We start from the raw sequence: 14868 nt of genomic DNA on the forward strand, positions 1-14868 counted from the left end.
AAGGAAAAAGAAAAAGGAATTACAGTGTCAAGTTGTGCTATTGTCTTAAGAGAGGTGGGATGCAGATGGTGTTAGATGTATGTTCTAGTTCCTTCTTCCTTTGCAGAGAAACTGAGAGCTAGAGTTTATCTCCACTCATTCTGCTCTACATCAAGGAAAGAGTCTGAAGCAGATGCTTGTACTCTTGATCAGACTACTCACTTTGAGATGACTGCTGAAAATTTACAAGTTTAAAAGTCACCTTTTTGTTCTCAGTGGTCTAGGAGACTCAGGAGTGCAGAGTCTGTCAACTCCCATAGTGAGGTGATTTAGGAGCTAGTCCTTCAGGTGGAAGCTGTAAAAGTTGGAGCATGCAGAAACTACTTCCAGGGAGAGTCTGCAGATTTGAATTTATTTCTGGAGCAAGCCAGGGAAGAAGGTGTGGGGAGTTTCCACTCTCCTGTTTGAGCAAGCAGAAGTTTCACACCTTCCTAGCAAGGGGAGATTTCTGGTCTGGAGTTATCACTGAAGCAAGCCAGAGAGAAAGGTGCAGGGAGTGCTCACTTTCTCTTTCAGGCATGGAGTGGTCCCCCAGCATCCTCCCAATGACAGATTCCAAGACTTTATCTTTAGAGTAAGCCAGGGAAGATGGCTGTCATTCTTGCCAGCATAGTTCTCCAACCTCTTTCTACAGAGAGATAGCAGGGCTGGGATTTTCACTAGAGCAAGCTGGGGAAGGAGGTGCAGAAAGTGCTCACTCTCCTGTTCAAGAAAGAAGTCTGAGACCCTCCTTGCAGAGAGAGCATTCTGGTCTGGAGTTATTGATGAAGCAAGCCAGGGAAGAAGCCACCGGGAATGCTCACTTTCCCTTTTGGGCATGGAGAGGTCCACCAGCTTCCCTTTAATAGAGATTGTAGAGATTTATAGCCTATTTTTTTGAAGACAGACAATAGATATTCAAATAAATCCACAGTTCTATGAGAAAAATTAAAGAGTTTAGCTTGACACACAATGACCAGGTTTAACCAAACTCAGGTCTGGCTGCTTGCCGCTCGGAAGCCAAAACACGAGAAGCAAGGTGGAATGGAGGAAAGCGGTTTTATTCAAAGGCTAGACATTGAGAAGAATGGCTGTACTTAGGTCTCAAAGAACCATCTCAAATTTTTAGGCTGAGTGAAGGGGGTTGAGAAGGGAAACTTGGTATGGGAAGCATGTGGGAGTGGTGCAGGATGGAGGTCGCCATATCTTGCTCCAATGGCTATCTTGAGTTGTTGTCCACCTGGAGTATGAACTGGGACCATTTTGACAATGGTCGGGTTGTAGATTAACTACCTTGAGGCAATTTCTAGGTGGGGGAGACTTCCACAACTGGATCTCTATGCCTTGTTTATTTCAAGATTAGCCCCTGGAACTTCTAAGCAAGTACATCATTAGACAAGCAAATATGGTGCAAGGGAGTGTCTGGAATAGAAAGAGGAAGAAGGGTTTTCTTAAGATTAAGAAGAGAGAAAATGAAACTTCAAAATACATTTTGAGGTTAAGATACTGGGTTACATACAGTGTGAAGAGTGTATGCTACTTTTGTCATTTTATGGTTCCAGCTATAGCAGTGGAGGCTTAGTGGGGGATGGTAGATGACCTGTCTTAGATTCATTTGCAAACCAATGGTCCAGGCTCAGCATATATTTCAAATCACACCCAGCAGAGGGTGTGGCAGGTCTGGATAGGGTTTATTTTTTAATTAAAAAAAAAATTTTTTTTGAGAGAGGGCTTTGCTCTGGAGTGCAGTGGTGCAGTTATGGTTCACTGTAGCCTTGACCTCTTGGACTCAAGTGATCCTCCTATCTCAGCCTCCCAAGTAGCTAGGACTACATGCATGCACCACCACACCAGGTTAATTTTTTATTTTTATTTTTGTAGAGATGAGATCTTGCTATGTTGCTAAGGCTGGTCTCAAACTCCTGGTCTCAAGCAATCCTCCTATCTTGGCCTCCCAAAGTGCTGGGATAACAGGTATGAACCACTGAGCTCAGCCAGTTTTATGCCCTAAGAGGCTTCAGGTGTTAATGTCCTGGTTCTAGTGATGAGGGATAATGGTTAGCACTTGTCATGACTTGATTAGGAATGAAATAATATAGTGACTATATAGTAACCAATGTAATCAAAAACAGTTGCCTCAAAAATACCTGGCTGGGGTGGCAACTAGGTTCTTCTCTCATGTTGATTCTGGTGTAGGAAAGTTTAAATTTTTCCCCTGAAGTTTCGATAATTTGAGTCTATAAAACAAATTTATAATAGTTGAAAGAAAAAAGGCATACACATTTATTGACATGCATATGGGCATGAGAATCATACACAAAATATGAGGCTTAAAGGTGGGGGGTTGATGATTGAAGTTTTATACCATCCTGAGATTACGGAAAAAATAGGGGCTTGGAGCATGGCAAGACAGGTTACAGGAGGGAGAGAAGAGAAGAAGGCTAGCATAAGACCACTAGCCTGGCTAGTGAGGATGGTCTTGTTATGCCGATGAACCTCATAGGTAGCAACCCTTAAAATATAGATAGATAGTAGCCTGTAATAACAGTTTCTCTGTCAGATCTTCAAAGGTGTCAGACTCTGAGTCTGTCTCTCTTTCTCTCTCTCCCCATCAGTTAATCTTTCCTAGCTCTGGACAAGGGGTTGCCTCAGAAAAGTCCTGTTTGCATGTCCTAGTTACTTCACTTTATTTCCTCCGCAGATGCAAATCTCCTTTTCCCCCAAAAGGGAGGAAATTGCAAGGCTATTCTTGTGCTTGCAGCCTCTCTGAATAGCCATATCAAATTATGCCAAAGAAGTATATTTGGCTGGGCTCAGTGGCTCATGCCCATAATTCCAGAACTTTGGGAGGCCAAGGTGGGTGGATCACTTGAGGTCAGGAGTTCCAGACCAGACTGACCAACATGGTGAAACCCCGTATCTACTAAAAATACAAAAATTAGGAGAGTGTGGTGGCAGGTGCCTGTAATCCCAGCTACTTGAGAGGCTGAGGCAGAAGAATCGCTTGAACCCAGGAGGCGGAGGTTGCAGTGAGTCAAGATCACGCCATTGCATTCCAGCCTGGGAGATAGAGCAAGAGTGAGACTCTGTCTTAAAAAAAAAAAAAAGAAGTATATTTTAGGGTAAAATATTTTTTGTTTCCTTCACTGGTCAATTAGTAGAGGCTGTTTAGAACACCGTCTTGAGAAGAATTCCTCAGTGAGAATTCCAATTTCAGAAGGAGTGAGAAGCAAGCTAAAGCAAAGCTAGTGATTATTCTTTTGGCACCCTAGGAATCAAAGAACAGTATGTTCTGAAGCAAATCATGCTGTGTTTTCTGAGGACACAAGGACTTCATCTAACTTCTTTTTTGATCTGATCTGAGCCATTAGCCAATGAGAAAGGTGATTGAATGGTGATGTCTTCCATGAGTTCAGTAATAAGTATGCTTATGTCCATCTGTGATGGTGCTTAGTCCTATCCAGGCCCAAATCCACAATAGAGCATAACTTTTCAGTAACTGCCCAAGGCTTAGGAAATTAAGTATTATACCAAAATGTCCAAAACACATGAGCATGAACATGCAGTGGATGGTAAGCCTTAGTGGCTCACAGATGCAGTGTAGATTAGAAAGACTGCTGGACTACTGGATAGCATAATCCACAGAGTCTAGTTTTTTTTTGTTTTTTTTTTTTTGTTTTTGGAACACTCACAAACTGTATGAACTTGAGAAGGTCAGTTTCTTTCCTAAGCATCAGTTTCTCCATTTATTAAAAAAAAAAATTCAGCCTGATAATTCCTGTTCTTCCCACTTCACAGGGATTTTTTTTTCTTTTTTTTATTATTAATTTTTTCTGCACACAAAACAATAAACATTTTCTAAAAATGCATACAAACAAAAAGATGCGTATCAAACATATTAGGAAGGTTGCACATGGGAAGACGGGGAATAGAAATGGGGAGTGGGAATTAAAGAAAATAAATGAGAGAGGGACTTTATATGGACCAATGATAATAACTCAATCCTCTATTTGACAAAGAAGAAGGAGAAGGAAGAGGAAGAAAAAGAAAGTGGGATAAAGGATCAGAAAGGGAGGAAAATAGAAAAAATTAGAGTATGACTCCAGGGTAGACCTGTTTTGTTGTCACTGGGTTGGTTGGTTGGTTTGTCTGTTGTATTTTTCATATGTTTCGCCATGTTGGCCAGGCTGGTCTCGAACTCCTAGCCTGAAGTGATCAACCCGCCTTGGCCTCCCAGAGTGCTGGGACTACAGGCGTGAGCCACCACGTCCAGCCCCCACATTGCTTCTGGCCTCCGTGGTAGACCTCCCAGACGGGGCGGTCGGGCAGAGGCGCTCACCACATCCCAGACGGGGCGGCCGGGCAGAGGCACTCCTCACTTCCCAGACGGGGCGGCGGGGCAGAGACGTTCCTCACTTCTTCCCAGACGGGGCGGCCGGGCAGAGGTGCTCCTCACTTCTTCCCAGGCGGGGCGGCCGGGCAGAGGGGCTCCTCACTTCTTCCCAGACGGGGCGGCCGGGCAGAGGCGCTCCTAACTTCTTCCCAGATGGGGCGGCCGGGCAGAGGCACTCCTCACTTCTTCCCAGATGGGGCGGCCGGGCAGAGGCGCTCCTCACTTCCCAGACGGGGCGGCCGGGCAGAGGCGCTCCTCATTTCTTCCCAGACGGGGCGGCCGGGAAGAGGCGCTCCTCACTTCTTCCCAGACGGGGCGGCCGGGCAGAGGCGCTCCTCACTTCCCAGACGAGGCGGCCGGGCAGAGGCGCTCCTCACTTCCCAGACGGGGCGGCCGGGCAGAGGCGCTCCTCACTTCCCAGACGAGGTGGCCGGGCTCCTCACTTCCCAGATGGGGCGGCCGGGCAGAGACGCTCCTCACTTCTTCCCAGACGGGGTGGCCGGACAGAGGCGCTTCTCATTTCTTCCCAGACGGGGCGGCCGGGCAGAGGCGCTCCTCACTTCCCAGACGGGGCGGCCGGGCAGAGGCGCTTCTCATTTCTTCCCAGACGGGGCGGCCGGGCAGAGGCGCTCCTCACTTCCCAGACGATGGGTGGTTCACAGGGATTTTATGACAATCAAATGAGCTCATACTTGGGAGAGCACTTCACTCGGTGCTAGACAAGAACAAGCTATCATCATTAGTTTGCTGGTGACAGGGAAAGCTGCTGCTTCCTTTTCTTTTCTTCTTCTTCTTCTTTTTTTTTTTTTTTTTTTTTTTTTGACAGGGATAGTCATTTATGCACCAGAAAGAACAGTTAAATTCCTAGGCTGTGTGCTTCTCTTAGTGAAATGATTTAGAGCCATGTGTAAATAGCACATAAATTTATTATGACTCGGGTCCAAACTGGGGAATGTGTCTGTATATACACACACATGCAATCACCTCTCAACATCTAACAGTGAAAAATATTGCAGCCTTGTAAAAAACAAAGCCACCTTCTTCCTAACTCCTGACAGCTAAAATGTCCTTAAAATAAATGGGAAAGAAAGTTCATTCTACACACCTGTGCAATGGAGTTTTTATGAATCAGACAAATTTTGAGTCTTGCAGGTAATGTCAGACCTGAGAGTGGTGTTTACACTCCTGGTATTTCAAGCTTAACTACTTGCTGCTGATTCACCCAGATGGCTCTCTAGGCACAAGGATGCGGAACCTCTGTTTATTTACTCCAAAGAAACAAACAAACAAAAAGCTGACCATTGGACCAAGTTAATCAAAAAGTTTTTAATAGAGTCATTGAAGGACCAAGGCAAATGCTTGGAGCCATAAACAGGTGGCACAAATCATTTTTAGTCTTGTTAGAGAATGCGGAGCGGGCTGCTGCAGGGAGATGATTTCCTGCCTAATTAATCTGCATGTTGCCACCCTGGAATTTATTCATTTTGGGGCATGAATCCCATCTGTAAGGCCAGTTGTTAGAACTGGTGAGAAAAGACTTTATTTTTTCCTTATTTATTAGAGGAGAGAGGAAGAGAGAGAGAGAGAGCAGAGAGAGCTCATGTAGTTATATTTCAGCTTGAAGCAAATCAAATACTCCTCTGAGTCTTCAGTATTTGAAAGCAGCCAAATGGCTGATGCAGGATGGCCTGTTCCTTTCGTATTTATGAAGGAATTTATATGTATGTGTGTGTATATATATCACATTTCCTTCATAAATGTATATATTACAAAACCACATATATATTACATTATATATGTGTGTGTGTACATATATATAACTTTTTTGTTTTTAGTAGCAACATCTTAATCGGACAGAGCTCCCAGTCACTAATAGTGAAGTGAGATGTTTTGATTAGTCAATCAGTCAATGCTGCACTAGTCTAAATAGTGTCTTTGTGAAAGTTAGAAAAGGCACCCCTTGCTCAAGACATTTTACTTCTATTTGCTGGGAAATTGTCATACTACATTGAATATGTTAGAGTAAGACATACTTCCACCTGCCAGAAAGCTGTCATCACACAAACTGAAACCTACAGTGTCTTCAATGCGAAGACTACCTCTTTAGATGCCTTGCTCTTGTGTACCACATGGCCTAAACAATTGTACACTGGCACCATCATCGATGCAGCATTTAGCAAGCTGCTGGGGAAGGCTGGTTGGCTCATATGGTCCCTGCCCTCAGGCAGCTCAGTCTAGCTGGGAAGACAGACATTAGTCAAAATAAGCATCCAAATACATGTACGATGACAAAATGGGGAAGTGCTTTGAAGCAAAATTTCAGGGTGCTAGGGGTCTTCTTAAATGTGAAGATAAATATGTATCTAGTGTTTAAAATAGTTCTTGGCAACACAGTGAGTGCTCAACTGATGTTTACAGGATGAAAATTTCACAAATTACAACCATCCACAAAAAGGAGGTGTGTGGAAATAGAGCTTTCTTTGTACAACTGATTTTAATATTTTATTCCAAGACCCACCAAGCGGACAGTATCCAACAGTGATGTTTGGGTAAATCACTTCAATATAGTAAATTCAATCCCCATGCCCTTCCAAGCTCTGTCTGTGGCTAGTTTAAGTCTTCAGAGAGAGACAGATGATTCCCTGACTCTTTGTGGTTGGGTCACAGGCCGCCGGCGGATGCTCCTTCCCTCACCCCTCCAGGCAGCCTATTCAAACTGGGATGTCAATGTCCCTGCTTATATGTGGGCCTCTTTCTGAATGCTGAAAGCACTGTTGGTCCCCTCCAAGCCACTTTTAAGGTAGGGCCCATCACAACCAAGGGCAGCCAGCTGCTGTTCCTCTGGCTTGTGCTGTGCCCATGTGTAGGGTGGGTCTTTGGTGCTTCCCCTCCTAAGCTGCAGCCAGGGGACAGATTGACTTAATGCTCTACTGTCACCATCTTGAAATTCATAATCATTTTATCTTTAAACTTGTCTTTTGTGAAGTAGTGCACGCACCTGAGCAGAGGAGAGGTGTGCATAATGCATGCTGCCATTTCTTCCTATCCCATTTGCACATAGCATTAGTGTTAATTCCTTGTATTGACCAACCACTTAAGTGAAAATGGTGACATAGAAGGAAAGGGAAAGAGAGAGCAGCCCATAGTTTCTTTTGTCTTCAGTCCTTCCTTAACATCAGTAAGTCAAAGGTAGAGAATGTCAGTAGAATGTGTGTATGTCACAAAGGAAAATAAAGACAGCATCTCCTCTTTTCTGGAAAGGACAAAATACGTATGCACATACAAGCTATGAAATACAAATTGTGCAATGTCAGGGCATCTGCATATGAGTTAAATGCTCTTAAATTTGCATTTAAAGCTGGCATTGCACAATATAAAGTAGAATGGTAAAATTCGGGCTAATAATTTTAAATTCTAATTTTTTACTTAGAACAACATTAAATAGCAAATAAAAAGCTCCGTGACAAGTTGAGAAAGACTGCAGAAGAAAGTGAAAAGCTTTTAATTTTAGTGCTTTGTCCTGCTTTTTGAACAAGGAGCCTTACATTTTCATTGCACTATGTCCTGCAAATGATGTAGCAGGTCTTGCCCAAGCTAAACACATTGGGTAGAGCTCCTTCCCTGTTTTCCCACCCCCAGCAAAATGCGAGGAGTAGGGAGGGAGGGCAAAAGTTACACAGCTTTGTGCATTTCATTTTCTTTTTCCCTAAAACTCCAACCCTTTGTGTCTTCCCAGCATGTTTTTCTAGCTCCTCCAAGGGCAAATCATTGACAGCCAGGTTTAATAGTCACTTTACACTTCTGGGAAAATGGCTGTGGCCTCTAGCTGGGAGCTGTGTCTTCTGAACGTAGTAAGAGTCTGGCCTTAGCTTTCAGGCTGGCCTGTCTCCACAGCTATTTATTACAGTTCACACTTAGTTGGGGCTTTTGGGAGAGAGGGAGAAACCAGAGCCAACAAGAATGCAGAAGGGAGAATGCAGGAAGACAGGGCACAGTGCTTCCGCATCTCTCCTGATGTGGACAGTAGAAACTTCCTGAGTACCTGCTGCTCTGTTGGGGCTCAGAAAACAGTACCCGAAAAGGAAGGCCTCAGCAGCAGCCTCAGAAGCAAACTTTTCTCTCTGACCTTCTCCTGCCCTCCTCTCAGTCCCATTTTCTCCCAAGGTCAGCCATTGAAACTAGAATCCCTCTTTCTCAAGGCAGGTTATAGAAACCAGAACCCTTTTTCCCTAAAGCTGGCCATAAAATCTAAAAATATTATCTGTGAAAACTGATCATAAAGAACATATCTGACCTACCTGGTTTGACTGTAGGTCACAAGACCCCCATTCCAGAGAGGCCCTGCCCCACACCCAGAAGGAAGGAATGCTTTAGAGAGGCCAAGAAGAATCGAGACAGGTCTTACTGGGTTTTCTGACTCAGTCTATTAACATCAGATCATCCTCCCTTTTGTCAAATCAGACTTCTACCTGGCTGTCCATACTTTGTTAAGCCTAAACATAAAAACAGACAATTTCCCCCGTGTCTTGGGGTCTTCATTCTGAAGCCCCCGTGGATACACATTGAATGAATTAGTATGCTTTCTCTCCTATTATTCGGTCGGCTACATGTCAGTGATTTTTCAGTGAACCGCAGTTCCCTCGTCGGTGGGCTGCCATGTCAGGCAGGCAGGGAAGCGCAGTGGACTCTAGGAAGGAAGAAGCAAGGACCTTTGGGGAAGGAGCATCACTCAGCGGCAGAGACAGGAAGCCCCAGAGCCGGGTTTTTCGGTCCTCTGCTCCACAGTGCACAGGTTTCAGAATCCTTCCTGAGAATTCTCCATTACCACCACACTCTTTAATTGTAGGAAATCAGCATGTTTTATTCATTAAAAAGATAAAATATCTTTGTGCAAGGGAAGCCCCAGAGGAGAGCAGTGCTCAGAGTGGCTAATGGATTTCTTTATAATGCGGTTTAATGCAACAAGGCAACTCATGTCTTTATGGTTGGGAGAGTTTTCTCCTCGGATGGGGAGTGAGGGGCTGAGAGCCTGAGACTGGGCATACTCCAGAATCCGCACCCAGTTCCTGGCTGGAGGCAGCCGCTCTTTGCCTGAGCCACAGCCCAGAGGCTGAGCCATTACCCTGAGTGACCCATCCCCGAGAGACCAAGAGGCAGTGGGGCTGAGCCACGCTCTAGACGTCACCTCTCAGTCCCAGAAGGGACACCCTGCAGGTCACCAAACAAGGGTTGAATTGTCCTCTGTGAAAAAGTCAACCTCCTGAGCATGAAAAAGCCCTAGCACTGGTGGTTAGAAACCAACTGAAGCAGGGGTGGCTAAGCCTTCTGCGAGGAGGAAGTTCTTTTTATTTTCTGGAATCTGAGATTCCTGAGGAGACCGTGGAGGGAAGGCCTCCTCTTCTGAGAGTGGGGTGGTGAAATAAGGAGCCTGTGAAGCCGAGGCCCTTCTCACTGGGAGCCCTGACTAATCAAGAACAGCCAGGGCAACAGCTCCATCTGTGGCCAGCAGAAATCTTTCTGATGCCCCCTGGCTTAGAGGAAAGAGAAACGGTGGGATTACAGCTATCACATAAAAAAAAGCAAAATTCATCTTTTTCACTTTCATCTGTGGGTCAGAAAATAGACACTGAGGGCTGAACGTCCTTCCACAACGGGTTGGCCAGGATGGCATCTGGTGTCTCAGGGCTGGAGGCAGGTGAGGGGAGTGGAGGCTGAGAGTGGCTCTGAGGGATGAGGGCCCCACTGTTGGCAGCTGCTTCCCCTCCTCGTATTTTCCCCCTCTTCTCTCTGTGTTGATCTACCAGTGCTTCTGCATTTCTGTTTCTCTTCCTAGCCTGGCTTTTCTGCCCTTGGAGAGGCACTCAAAGAAGGCTCACAGCAGGTGAGTAGAAGGCAAGAGATACGAAAGGAAGCCAGGCAGTGGGGTAATCAGGAGGTCGAGTTGTGGAGCCTGAGGTCAGAGCACTTTGAGGTCAGTGTTTGTGTTTCTGGTAGGAGGATCCTATCTCTGCTAGAGCACAAAGACAGAATACGTTTTCTGAAATCGTTCTTTCCTCCAAAGCTTTCTAGCTTGGTTGAAAACAAACCAATGAACAAGCTCCTAGGGGAGAAAATAATTTCACCTTCCATAGTTTTTTGTTTTTACTTATCCTTTAAAAAATAATTTCAACTTTTATTTTAGATTCAGGGGGTACATGTGCACATTTGTTACATGGGTATATTGCGTGATGCTGAGGTTTGTGATATGATTGATCCCATCACCCAGGTAGTGAATATAGTACCCAATAGTTTGTTTTCCAACCCTTTCTCCCCTCCCTCCCTCCCACCTCTATTAGTTCCCAGTATCTATTATTGCCATCTTTATGTCCATGAGTACCCAATGTTTAGCTCCTACTTATAAGTGAGAACATGTGGTATTTGGTTTTCTGTTCCCGAGTTAATTCGCTTGGGTTGATGGCCTTCAGCTGCATCTATTGGGTTTCCTAGGTTTTCTGCTGGGATTCATATAGAACATGATTTTGTTCTTTTTATGGCTGCATAGATTCCATGGTGTATATGTACCAGTTCTTTATCCAATTCACCATTAATGGACACCTAGGTTAATTCCGTGCCTTTGCTATTGTGAATAGTGCTGCAATGAACATATGAGTGCATATGTCTTTTTGGAAGAACGATTTATTTTCTTTTGGATATATACCTAGAAATGGGATTTCTGGGTCAAATGGTAAGTTTTGTTTTACGTTTTTTGAGAAATCTTCAAACTTCTTTCCACAGTGGCTGAACTGATTTACCTTCCCACCAGCAGTGCATGTGGTTCCTTTTCTCTGCAGCCTCACCAGCATCTGTTGTTTTTTTCAACTTTTTAATAACAGCCGTTCTAACTGGTGTGAAATGATATGTCATTTTGGCTTTGATTCACACTTCTCTGATTGTTAGTGATACTGTTTCTTTCATATATTTGTTGGCTGCTTGTATGTCTTCTTTTGAGAAGTGTCTGCTTATGTCTTTTGCCCGTTTTTTAATGGGGTTGTTTGGTTTTTGTTTGTTCAATTGTTTAAGTTTCTTATAGATTCTGAGTATTAGGTCTTTGTTGGATGCATAGTTTGCAAATATTTTCTCCCGTTTTGTGGGTTGCCTGTTTACTCTGTTGATAGTTTTTTTGTTTGTTTGTTTTGCTGTGCAGAAGCTCTTTAGTTTAATTGGGTCCCACTTGTTAATTTTGTCTTTGTCACAATGGCTTTTGAGGACTTAGTCATAAAGTTTTTCCCAAGGCCAATGTCCAGAATGGTGTTTCCCAGGTTTTCTTCTAGGATTCTTATAGTTTGAGGTCTTACATTTAAATCTTTGGTCCATCTTGAGTTAATTTTTGTATATAGTGAAAGGTAGAGGTCCAGTTTCATTCTTTTGCATATGGCTAGCCAGCTATCCCAGCACCATTTTATTGAATATGGAGTCCTTTCCACATTGCTTATTTCTGTCAACTTTGTCAAAGATCAGATGGCTATAAGTGTGCAGCTTTATTTTTGGGTTCTGTACTCTGTTTGACTGGTTTTTGTAGCAGTGCGATGCTGTTTTGGTTACCATAGCCTTATAATATAGTTGGAAGTTGGGTAATGTGAAGCCTCCATCTTTTTTCTTTTTGCTTACACTTGCTTTGGCTATTGAGGCTCTTTTTTGTTCCATATGAAGGGATAGTTTTTTCTAGTTCTGTGAAAAATGATGTTGGTAGTTTGACAGGAATAACACTGAATCTGTAGATTGCTTTGGGCAGTGTGGCCATTTTAGCAATATGAATTCTTCCAACCCATGAGCATGGAACATATTTCCATTTGTTTGTGTCATCTCTGATTTCTTTCAGCAGTGTTTTGTAATTCTTCTCATAGAGATCTTTAATCTCCTTGGTTAAATGTATTCCTGGGCATTTCTTTTTATGCGTATGGCTATGGAAATGGGATTGCATTCTTGATTTGGCTCTCAGCTTGAACATTGTTGGTGTATAGAAACACTACTGATTTTTTTTACATTGGTTTTGTATCCTGAAACTTTACTGAATTTGTTCCTCAGTTCCAGGAGGCTTTTGGCAGAGTCTTTAGAATTTTCTAGGTACAGACTCATATCATCAAACTTATTTCTTTCTCTTGAGTGATTGCTCTAGCTAGGACTTCTTGTCTTTGCTTTACCCTTTGCACAGTTTTCTGCTTCCTATTCTCTACCTTGTCTTCTTTTTTAAGCGTAGATAGTTGTTGGGGCTGGAAAACTAGATTTGGGAGCCAAGGCAGTGGCTAAGTTGCATAAAGAAAATACACAGACATCCTGGCTAGCACGGTGAAACCCCATCTCTACTAAAAATACAAAAAAATTAGCTGGGCGTAGTGGTGGGCGCCTGTAGTCCCAGATACTTGGGAGGCTTAGGCAGGAGAATGGCGTGAACCTGGGAGGCAGAGCTTGCCATTGAGCCGAGATTGCGCCACTGCACTCCAGCCTGGGCAACTAAGCAAGACTCTGTCTCAAAAAAAAAAAAAAAAAAAAAGAAAGAAAAGAAAAAGAAAACACACAGATATCTAATGAAGTAAATCTATAAAGACAATAGGAAAATACTGAGGATGATAATAATGGTTGCTATTGATTCAGGATCCAATATATTCAAAGAGCTTTCTATATATCACCTCATTTAATCCTCTCAATAATTTTTGACCCCATTAGGGGGTCAAATTCTTGACCGCATTAGGGACTAAGAAGAAATCAAGTGCTCAAATAGAGAAAGAATAAAAGGAGAAACCAAAGAGAAGTAAGAGAAATGTGTGGTATAAGAAGGTGAATGCCTAGAACATGTGCCACTTCTCTCTTTTTCAGGCCTGTGACAAGCATGTTAATCAATCACAGCATCCTAGATGTAACTTGAATTTTCTTCTCCACACAACACTCCAAGCAACCATTACTAACTGGTAGAAGCAAGCACTCAATTTCAAATGTATTTGCTATGCTTAGTGTTGTAAGAAAATCAGACAAAGTTCTAAAAGGGGAAGGTTGGAAGATGCCAGCTGCTTCAGAGGGGCCATGCTGAATAGCACTGATTGTCCGGGAGCACCCTGGTTGTACCTGCAATGAGGGTGTTTTCTGTCGAGGGGTGGTGGTGGGATCCATGCTGTGAGAGGTTAAGAAGGTAATGGAAAGAGAAGTAAAGGCTGTGGGTGCCGGTCACCTGTTCCTTGAATTTGCAAGCAAAATAGGTTCAAAAGTTGCTCTGACAGGTACTAGGGTCCAGCAACAGAGAGGAACTGGGTATTCATAACAAAGGCCATAAGGAGAGAGAAGCTGAGAAGCCTAGAGACCACAAATGTGAAAATGCTTCGAAGACTATGAAGTGCTTTACAAACATGCAAAAAAGAACATAAAATAGTAAAATATTTGACTCTCACCTTTTTCTAGTTAAAAATAATAGGTGGATAAACAATTTTCTCCAAATGTCATACACATCAGGTACTTAGTCTCCAATGAACTGATAGGATCAATGGCATTAAGCAACCAGGATGTGGGACGCATGTTCCAAAGGCCTGTTTCTTATTGTCTCAGTTGTCATTTTTATATTTTAAGAACAGATCTTGCTGTGAGGAATTGGAAAGCGTGGGCTCTCTCATAACCACAGTTCCATCACTGCCTCTCAACTTGACCACAAGTCCATACAGACCCTGCTCCACCTTGGCTCCTACAGAGCTCAGCTTCGATGTACTCCTCAAATTGCTGGAACCACCTCCTCCCTATCCTGCTGGTAAATAACACCCACCTGAGGCATTTTTTCACAAACACTATCACTACAAAATATTTCTACTAAATGCTCATGAAACGAACAAAAATCCATCTGCTATTACTTTCAGAAAATCGTGCCACAAAACAGGCCTCCCACATCACACTCTACAGCTGTGCTACACCTTGTAGTTAAGGTGAGTCTCGGCATGATTCAGGCTGATTCAGCCACGGACAGGAGGGGAGAAATTGTTTTAAGGTCCAACCAACGTGGATGACGTTTTCCTTGATACATAGCCCCCAGGAGTTACCACGACATTTTTCCTATCCATGCTGTGTGTTAAATAACAAAAGCTACAATTTATTGTGCAGCTAATTTGTGCCAAGTACTTCCAAAAGTTATTTCTAATCCTTCTAAGTTTAGCAGGGGAGGATCCTGTGTTAGACATAGAGAGACATCGCTCAGGATTTGTTCACCAGCAGTGCGGGTGTGGCCAGCAAATGACCTCAAGCTGTCAGCTCCTTTCGGGTCTTCCTCAGCTGCAGAGGACTGCCTGTCTTTCTCAGGGCAGCCTGCATCCTTGTAAATGCCCAGCCATTTTAGCCCAAAGTGGAACATTCCATCAGACAATTCTCACGCTCCAAAGCTCTGGGCTCAAGGCTTTGTTTGATCTTCATCAAAGTTTAGCTTCTTCCTCTGCCCAATCTTGTGT

General features: G+C 43.6%; 1 long non-coding RNA gene across 1 annotated transcript in view; it reads right to left on the minus strand.

Annotated features, from left to right (window-relative positions):
* Positions 1 to 1152: 1152 nt before the first annotated feature.
* LOC134736503 (uncharacterized) overlaps positions 1153 to 14868 on the minus strand; it is a 32209-nt gene continuing 18493 nt past the window's right edge. Inside the window, exons 2-3 of the long non-coding RNA XR_010120567.1 lie at positions 2166 to 2255; positions 1153 to 1440 (exon numbers count right to left, since the gene is read on the minus strand). This is a non-coding gene — a long non-coding RNA (uncharacterized lncRNA). The remainder of the gene's footprint in view (positions 1441 to 2165; positions 2256 to 14868) is intronic.

Source organism: Symphalangus syndactylus, chromosome 4 (assembly GCF_028878055.3).
Source record: "Symphalangus syndactylus isolate Jambi chromosome 4, NHGRI_mSymSyn1-v2.1_pri, whole genome shotgun sequence".
NCBI classification, from domain to species: Eukaryota; Metazoa; Chordata; class Mammalia; order Primates; family Hylobatidae; genus Symphalangus; species Symphalangus syndactylus.